Below are 7,655 nucleotides of genomic sequence, written 5' to 3'. Positions count from 1 at the left end.
ATGCTGGGAACCGTACTATAAAATTTGAATGGCCGCATATTTATCAATCTTCTTTTGTTGTGTCAAGTTTTGTGCTTTATAGTTGGCGGACTCGTTGGTAAGTATGTGAAGACAAAGTAGGAAAGTTTTTTAAGTCCCATATTTTGTGATCCAAACTCTTTCTGGAATACCGTCGCATAACCTCATGTAATCCCCATCCTGGGGGACAGCCGCCCCGAACCCCTGCCCAGGAAAACGAAGAATCCACGTATTAACTGTAGGGTAGAGCGCACGACCGACTTGCGAGAGTCTGTCCGACGCTCTCCCGTGTCGTCGATGCGTGGAGGATTGTTTTCTTTGGCGGGTAAAATAATTATCTGTATATTTCCATTTTACCCCGCAATTTCCCCGGTACCTTCCATGTCCTCCCTTGCTCTCGGGGCCAAGAATGTGGGGGTTTGGGGGGGTCTCAGGCATAATTTTGAAATATTTGGATAGAGCATACACTTTCAGTGATAAGCATGTACGTATACTGCACGTATGCATATAAACATACTTACATACAGACGTGTATATACAAAACTAACTATAACGTGACGTAATACCTTATAACTCTCCCCCCCCAGCACCTACACCGACCTCTGTGATGTCCATGTTAGGCACAAAATGCATTGACAAGAACTACAAGAACACTCAGTGGTACTGGAGCCGCGGGAAGCAGCCGTGCAAAAGCATCGGTGACTTCGACAGCCCCATCGTTCAGGAGCAGAAGATTAGTGCCAATGACATTGTCTTCAGTTTCCAGGTAGGTTGATTGCCTTTGTTTGTGTATGGTAATTAAGGACTACAAAAGACTAAAATAGTTTTTGAAAGAGTCCATATACTCTGTCACCATGATGAAGAGAGGTTGAGTTGTCTGCTAGGAAATTAAATACTCCTTATAACTTTAGGAAGAGTGATCGGTAGCTGTTATCTTAGCGAAAGTATAATTCATGTATAATCAAATCTGGAATGTTCATAGTAAGTCTAGGCTGTTTCTTGGCTTGTGCAGATATATGATTACCTATTGTTACAAAAGTCTGAGTTATTTGCTTTTGATTTGACTTGTTATTCTTGTTGTCATATGTGGGTAACACTTTTTGAGAAGAGTCAGAAAATAAGGACAGGCTTTGCCCTTGCTGAAAGGAGTATGAACAAAAAGGAGATATTTTACAATGCAGGAAATGTAATAGACAACTTTCAAGACAATGTCGAAAGGTAAAACTCCTATTTTTGTTTTGTTTTGAGCGATCAGAGGGCTTACCTATAATGTTTTATTTTGATTGAAAGTTAACATTGTTACCTGGAATTTATCACAATATTCAATTAACTACAGAATTGTATGAAGTGAGAGTAGCTTCATGGAAATGAGCGGTACAGAATTGCTTGAAGAGGTCACTAGTGTCCTATAACAAGTACTGTGCTTGCAGATTCCTATTCCTAAAGATGGCTTAATCCTGGACTATTCACGTTGGCAACAGAACCTAATTGCAATGCTGCATCTGGATATTCTCTATGACGATGAGTATGAAGTGGGTAAGTGCTGTTCTCGTTTCCAACTCCTACTTCACTTGGGATATTTTTCATTTGTTTATTTTGTGTTTGTGTTAACTATTAACTATAAACATGTTTATTGCTTGCCAAATTCAGTAGGTAAAAGTTTCAATGAAAGAGATATGGTCGCCATAAAAGGAGAATATATTAAAATTCCGTTTTACCTTGACAGCACCAGATGCCGTGATGACCCTAGATGCTCGCTTGGGCTATAGCAATCGAGGTGATCCAGAGGGGAAGTGGACAGAATATGCCTTGTCAGTTGAGCAGCGGCATTTAGACTGCTCTATTGAACAGAAAAAGACAGGTTACATGTATAATTGCTCTCATGTGCCACTCTTTGAACTAGGATCTTTGCACCATGACTACTATCTCTTGAATGTCCGACTGCCAGTGGACACGGTAGGTTCACCCGAGGAAACTGGTATGAACAGAAACTTGGGCCAAATCAGTGACATGTGGATTGCGGTAAGTTCAGAGGCCAAATGCCCATCAGTAACAATGCAGGTTTGTATGAGAGAGTAGTCGTTATTTACAATATGTATTTGTATAGGTACGTATGTTTCAGAGTCATTGGTATCTTGTTGAAAAGATTAGAATGGATATTTGGGAAATATATATTTAGGTATAACGTAAATGTAGAAGAAAAATAACGTGTCAGATGAACTTTTCTAAATACACTTATGTTCAGTAGATAGCATTATTAATGTATCGTTTTATGCTTACATCATTGGAACACCTTCGGTTCTATGAATTATTTTCGTAACAATCTTTGATTAATTTAGGCTTAATATTGTGGGCTAAAAAAGAAAGGAATATTACAAATATATATTACCTTCAACCAAAGATATCATAAGCTATAATAAACCTTTGAACTGTGTCAATTTAGTAGGGGGATAGTCTAACACGAAAAGAGGATTATCCACCCCCCCCCCCCCAAAAAAAAAAAAGATACATATATAAGTAAAACTCCAGTTATCCGAATTGTTCGGTCATCCGAACTAAGGTCATGTTCCCTTGAAATTTCGACTGTTTATTTAATCGACTATTTTCCATTCACCCTGCCGATGGCGGTCACTATGGTCGTAATGTCGCGTTCTTCGCCTGTTTTCCTAGGTTTCTTTTTAAACACGTGTTAAACCATAAAACGTATCCAATATTACCCTTCAATATCTTTTTTTTTGTTTTTGTTTTTGTTTTTTTGAGAAAATCTGGTGTAGATGAAATCTGTAACCGATCTGGAAGTGCGAGTGTGTCAGCGGGTCCGTAAGGGTGAATGGGAACTTTATCTGGACGATCAGTATACGACTTAAAACAATGAGTAACACGGTTAACAGCGAGGATGACGCCTTTTACAAGAGTAGGCATCAGGACCGACACACAAACGGACCGAACAAGAGCAGACGGTCCTCTTTTATGTCAGTGGTGTCGGAACGGCAAACGCTCGAACCAGCTAACGATAACCCCACGTCATTTACCCAAACTGTGAACAGTCTATTTATCTCACGACATAAATTTGGTTACTTTGGTCCCGTTTTTTTTAAGGGTGGATTTGTAAATAGTCCACTGTCATTGAAACAGTTTCTTATGTTTGTGTGTTCGATTTAATCCCAAGTGTCAGTTCGCTTACTGTGTGCATGCTTACGCGTACGTGTGTTTACGTTTTGATATATATTTTCGAAAGTCGTACGCTAGGTGTCCGAATAGCCGAACTGTCCGCATGTCCGAACAAAATCCATGTCCCCCTGTCAGTTCGGATAATTGGAGTTTTACTGTATATATAAATAGGTAATATTTTAATTTTTTGAAATGATAACTTTCAAGAATGCTTCTAAATGCTTCTGTATTTTCCGTTTAAAATATTACTAATTAAGTTGATAATAGCTAATTAATCTAATTATTGCTAGTTAAATTAACTATTACCAATAAATTCAGTAAATGATGATTAATTTAACCATTACTAATTAATTGAATTATTGCTTAACTTAATTTCACTATTGCTTATTAATAAATCATTGCCAATACAACTGTTTTTTTCCTCCCCAGTTTATCCACCAAAATGGAGGGTTCACCAAAGTGTGGGTGTCTCTCAAGACCATCTTCTTCCCAATTATTGTGGCCATCATGGTCTGGTTCTGGCGTCGCATCTCACAGCTTACTCGTCCACCAAAACTTTCGGAATACATGCTGATGGTGCTCGGTGCTGCTCTCACGCTTCTGAATTGTAAGTCTGTCTCTAATCCTTGCTAAAGAAATAGCTGTGAAGTGTTTTATTAGCAGGGAGGAGTTAGTAGATAGTTGCTACGTATTGGGTACTAGTTAGGAGATATTTGTTCTTGGTAAAGAACTGTTATTGATTATAATGTTATGATTATTATCATTGTATTTTTTTTATTATCATCGATTAATACTAACCCACTGGATCGTGAAAGAAAATGGCAGAGGGCCGTGGTGACTAGACCATCTCACCATAGCATAATTATTATTAATCGTTATTATTACCATCGTTATCATCATTACCACCATCATTAACGTGATCATCATCATTAACATCATCAGCATCACCCTTAAACTAGATACATTACTTTCAGGTCCACTCGAATACCTGACTTTAGCTTTCGACTGCCCTTGGATGCCGGTAGTCAGTGACGTCAGGCAGGGAATTTTCTATGCCTCCCTGCTCTCATTCTGGCTAATCTTTTTTGGCGATCACTTGGTGGTGAGTATGCTGTGGTGACTTCAAATAAGTGAAATTAGACTCAATGTAGATGTTATGGGGGTACGACGTATGCATTTCATAAAAAAAACAGGATGAAGAAGAAATGATAAACGCTAAGGAAATCATGTAGAAAAACGTTTTGAAAATACACAGGTAGAATCACACATTTTCGCTCACACACAAATTAGCATTTGTATAGTACACGATTAGAACTCATTGCCAAGCAGATTTCGTATATAACCCTTTTTTTATAGATTAAATGGTATTCCAAGCTTATTTACGATACATGCCTTAACAGTTGTACCAGACTGAGACTGATGATATGACTATTGTGAAGTAAAGATCTTTGTCTAGTGATTTTTTTTTTTTTTTTTTTTTTAACACACGACCTTGGCTTGCAAACTTTTATTTTTCCATTATCATTATTGAAAGGAGTAATAATGCAATGCCGCATTGTGATATCGATAAATAACAACCCTCCCTGACCAGGACTCTAACCTAGGTCACTCCAGGTATGAACCGGAGGACCAGTACTAAACCAACCACAACACATGACCCATTATATATTATATATTTTTTTCTTCTTCTCTCTCTTTACAGGATGCCGAGAAAGCCAAATCCCACGGTATTTGCTTCCCCTGCATGCTTCCCGTCTTGGTAGGCTGTCTGGTGCTGTTCTCTCTTGACTGGGTGCAGTTCGGACGCCTATTCGGGAACCCCTTTTATTCTCAGTGGGCTACAGACACCTCGGCTCGACTAGCATTGGCCCGCGTAATCTTAGAATGCATTTTGGCAGGGGTCTACCTTTGCTATATTTCCAATCTGATATGGAAGGTAAACTTGTTTTATTTTTTATTGTTATTATCGTTTATTGTTATTATTATTATTTTTTTTTTTAATAGGGGATATGTTTCAAAGTCAATATGGCAGTAACTCGTTTAGAAAACCAGAGGATGTGGATTTATCAAGCTCTTGACATATTCTATTATGACAATGTTCTTCTAAATAACTAAACTATTACATGTAGCTTATTAAAAAGAACGGAACCTCATAGTTACGTAAAATAATCACTGAGACAGCATATTCTGTTTTAACTTAAATCAAATAGTAATAGGCCTATATATGTAAAAACTTTTTTTTTTTTTTTTTTTTTTTTTTTCATTTGACAGGCGTTCACAGACATCGGAAGGAAATATCAGTCATTGTCGAATCAAGATCGACCTAAAAACATAACTGCCATTAAACGCTACAGGTCCATGATGGTAGCAACTCTTATATGTGTGGTACTTACCGTCACTTACTTCGTCCTTCGAAAGGTTAGTTGAAAAAAGTAACACAGAGGAATTAGCATAGAAGAACTGACTTATGATTCACATGGGAATATTAACTTGAGATTAACATAGGGAAAAAACAGAAAAGTTGGCACAAGATATTAAGAATTATATATATATGTATATAAAACAAACTTTTTCCAAAAATTCAAGTAGTGCCATCTTTTTTCAGTATTAGACATGTTATCCAGAATTTCCGTTTGTTCTGAGAATTGTAGAATCTTTTAATATAAGTATTTATATAGACTGATCTTATTGCTATAAATGTAGAATTTATTAGAGTTACTATATATATATATAGAATTTGTTAGAATTACTATTAATGCAGAATTTATTACAGTCGCTATAAATGCAGAAGTTGCTAAAGAATACCAAAATAACCATTGAATAAACAAAAATCTCTTTCAGGCCTCAGAGGTACAGTGGCTTTGGGAATTAAAACTGGAATATACAAGCGGTTTCTTTACTGGAGTTTATAGCACGTGGAACATCTACACTTTTGCCCTCCTGTGCCTCTATGCTCCTTCGAATTAGCCACAGGGGGGAAAAGGGAGTTTATGTAAGAGGTTTTAGGTTTTTAGATGCGTATTTAGGGATGATTGAAACCTGATAGGAGAAGAAAGGGTAAAGAAAAGTAAAGGGAGAGGTAAAGGATGGGGTATAAGGTACAGGAAAGCAAGAAAGACTAGGAGAGATCTATCTGGTGAATAGACTTGTCGATAGATTGATAGAGAGATAGCAAGGTGGTTAGATAAACAATGACGGAACAGAAATCATTGCACTTGTTTACAGTATTTTATAACAGGGTAAGATCACTGGCTTCTTTGAAACTAACGCTTTGTGTTGAATCAGTCTGGATCACTGCTGAGTACACTTGAACGGTTTATTTATCTATTTATATATTTTCAACAGAAACCTTTATCAACACACTCGGCAACAGCTGTGCAGCAGTGCCATCTTGATGTGCAAAACCCACGTCCTCCAGACTAACATTAAAATAACTCTAGCACATTTATTTGTTTAAACCAAGAATCATTAGAGATCTTGCACCAAACTGCCTTTCGTCGGTTTGTTGACTTACCAGTGTCATTAAGAGCTGATGGGAGTCTAGACTTTGCCGAGACGAAAGTTTGATCTAAGTTATGAAAAGAAAAAAAAAATGGAAAAAGAAAGCAACTTGTCACATCATATGAATCAAAAACATTGAAATTAAGAAATTGGGAAGCATCTTCTGACGTTACGAGTCTGTATAGAAAATTTACGTATTCCTTCTCCCTGTTAGATGAGGTGTCTTTGTAGTTTTCTTTATGCGTGTTTGTGTCTTTCCTTTCTGTCTTAAGATGACGTGGCTTTGTGGCTATCCTTTGTGTGTGTTTTTCTTCTCTTTTCTTATTTTTATAGAGAGTGAGAGAGAGAGAATAAAACTGCATTCATATAGAATTTTGTCTCGCTTTTCCAATTGGTCCATGATCGAGGTTCGTGTCTACGTTCCTCTTATTGTACGTAAACACGATGTATACACTATTTGTGTTCTGTCCCTCATATTATTCTTGTTATTCTTATTATTCTCTCTTTCTTTCTCTTTCTCTTTCTCTCTCTCTCTCTCTCTCTCTCTCTCTCTCTCTCTCTCTCTCTCTCTCTCTCTCTCTCTCTCTCTCTCTCTCTCCTCTCTCCTCTCTCCCTCTCTCCCTCTCTCCCTCTCTCCCTCCCTCTCCCTCTCTCCCTCCCTCTCCCTCTCCTCTCTCTCTCTCTCTCTCTCTCTCTCTCTCTCTCTCTCTCTCTCTCTCATCTCCCTCTCTCTCTCTCCTCTCTCCCTCTCCCTCCCTCCCTCTCCCTCTCCCTCTCCCTCCCTCCCTCTCTCCTCTCCCTCCCTCTCCCTCTCTCTCTCTCTCTCTCTGTCTTTCTCTCTCTCTCTCTCTCTCTCTCTCTCTCTCTCTCCGTGTTTCCCGTTTTTCGTTACGGATCTTCTTTCACTTTTCCTTAGTTTCCTGTCGTGTGTTTCATTATTTGTTTGACTTTATTATATTTTTACT

At 37.9% G+C, this 7,655-nt stretch overlaps 1 pseudogene; it reads left to right on the top strand.

Moving 5' to 3' along the window:
- LOC125042147 lies at positions 1–6,359 on the top strand (annotated as a pseudogene).
- The last annotated feature ends 1,296 nt before the right edge of the window (positions 6,360–7,655 follow it).

Source organism: Penaeus chinensis, chromosome 31 (assembly GCF_019202785.1).
Source record: "Penaeus chinensis breed Huanghai No. 1 chromosome 31, ASM1920278v2, whole genome shotgun sequence".
Lineage (NCBI taxonomy): Eukaryota > Metazoa > Arthropoda > Malacostraca > Decapoda > Penaeidae > Penaeus > Penaeus chinensis.
This window is presented reverse-complemented; position numbering and strand designations above follow the sequence as displayed.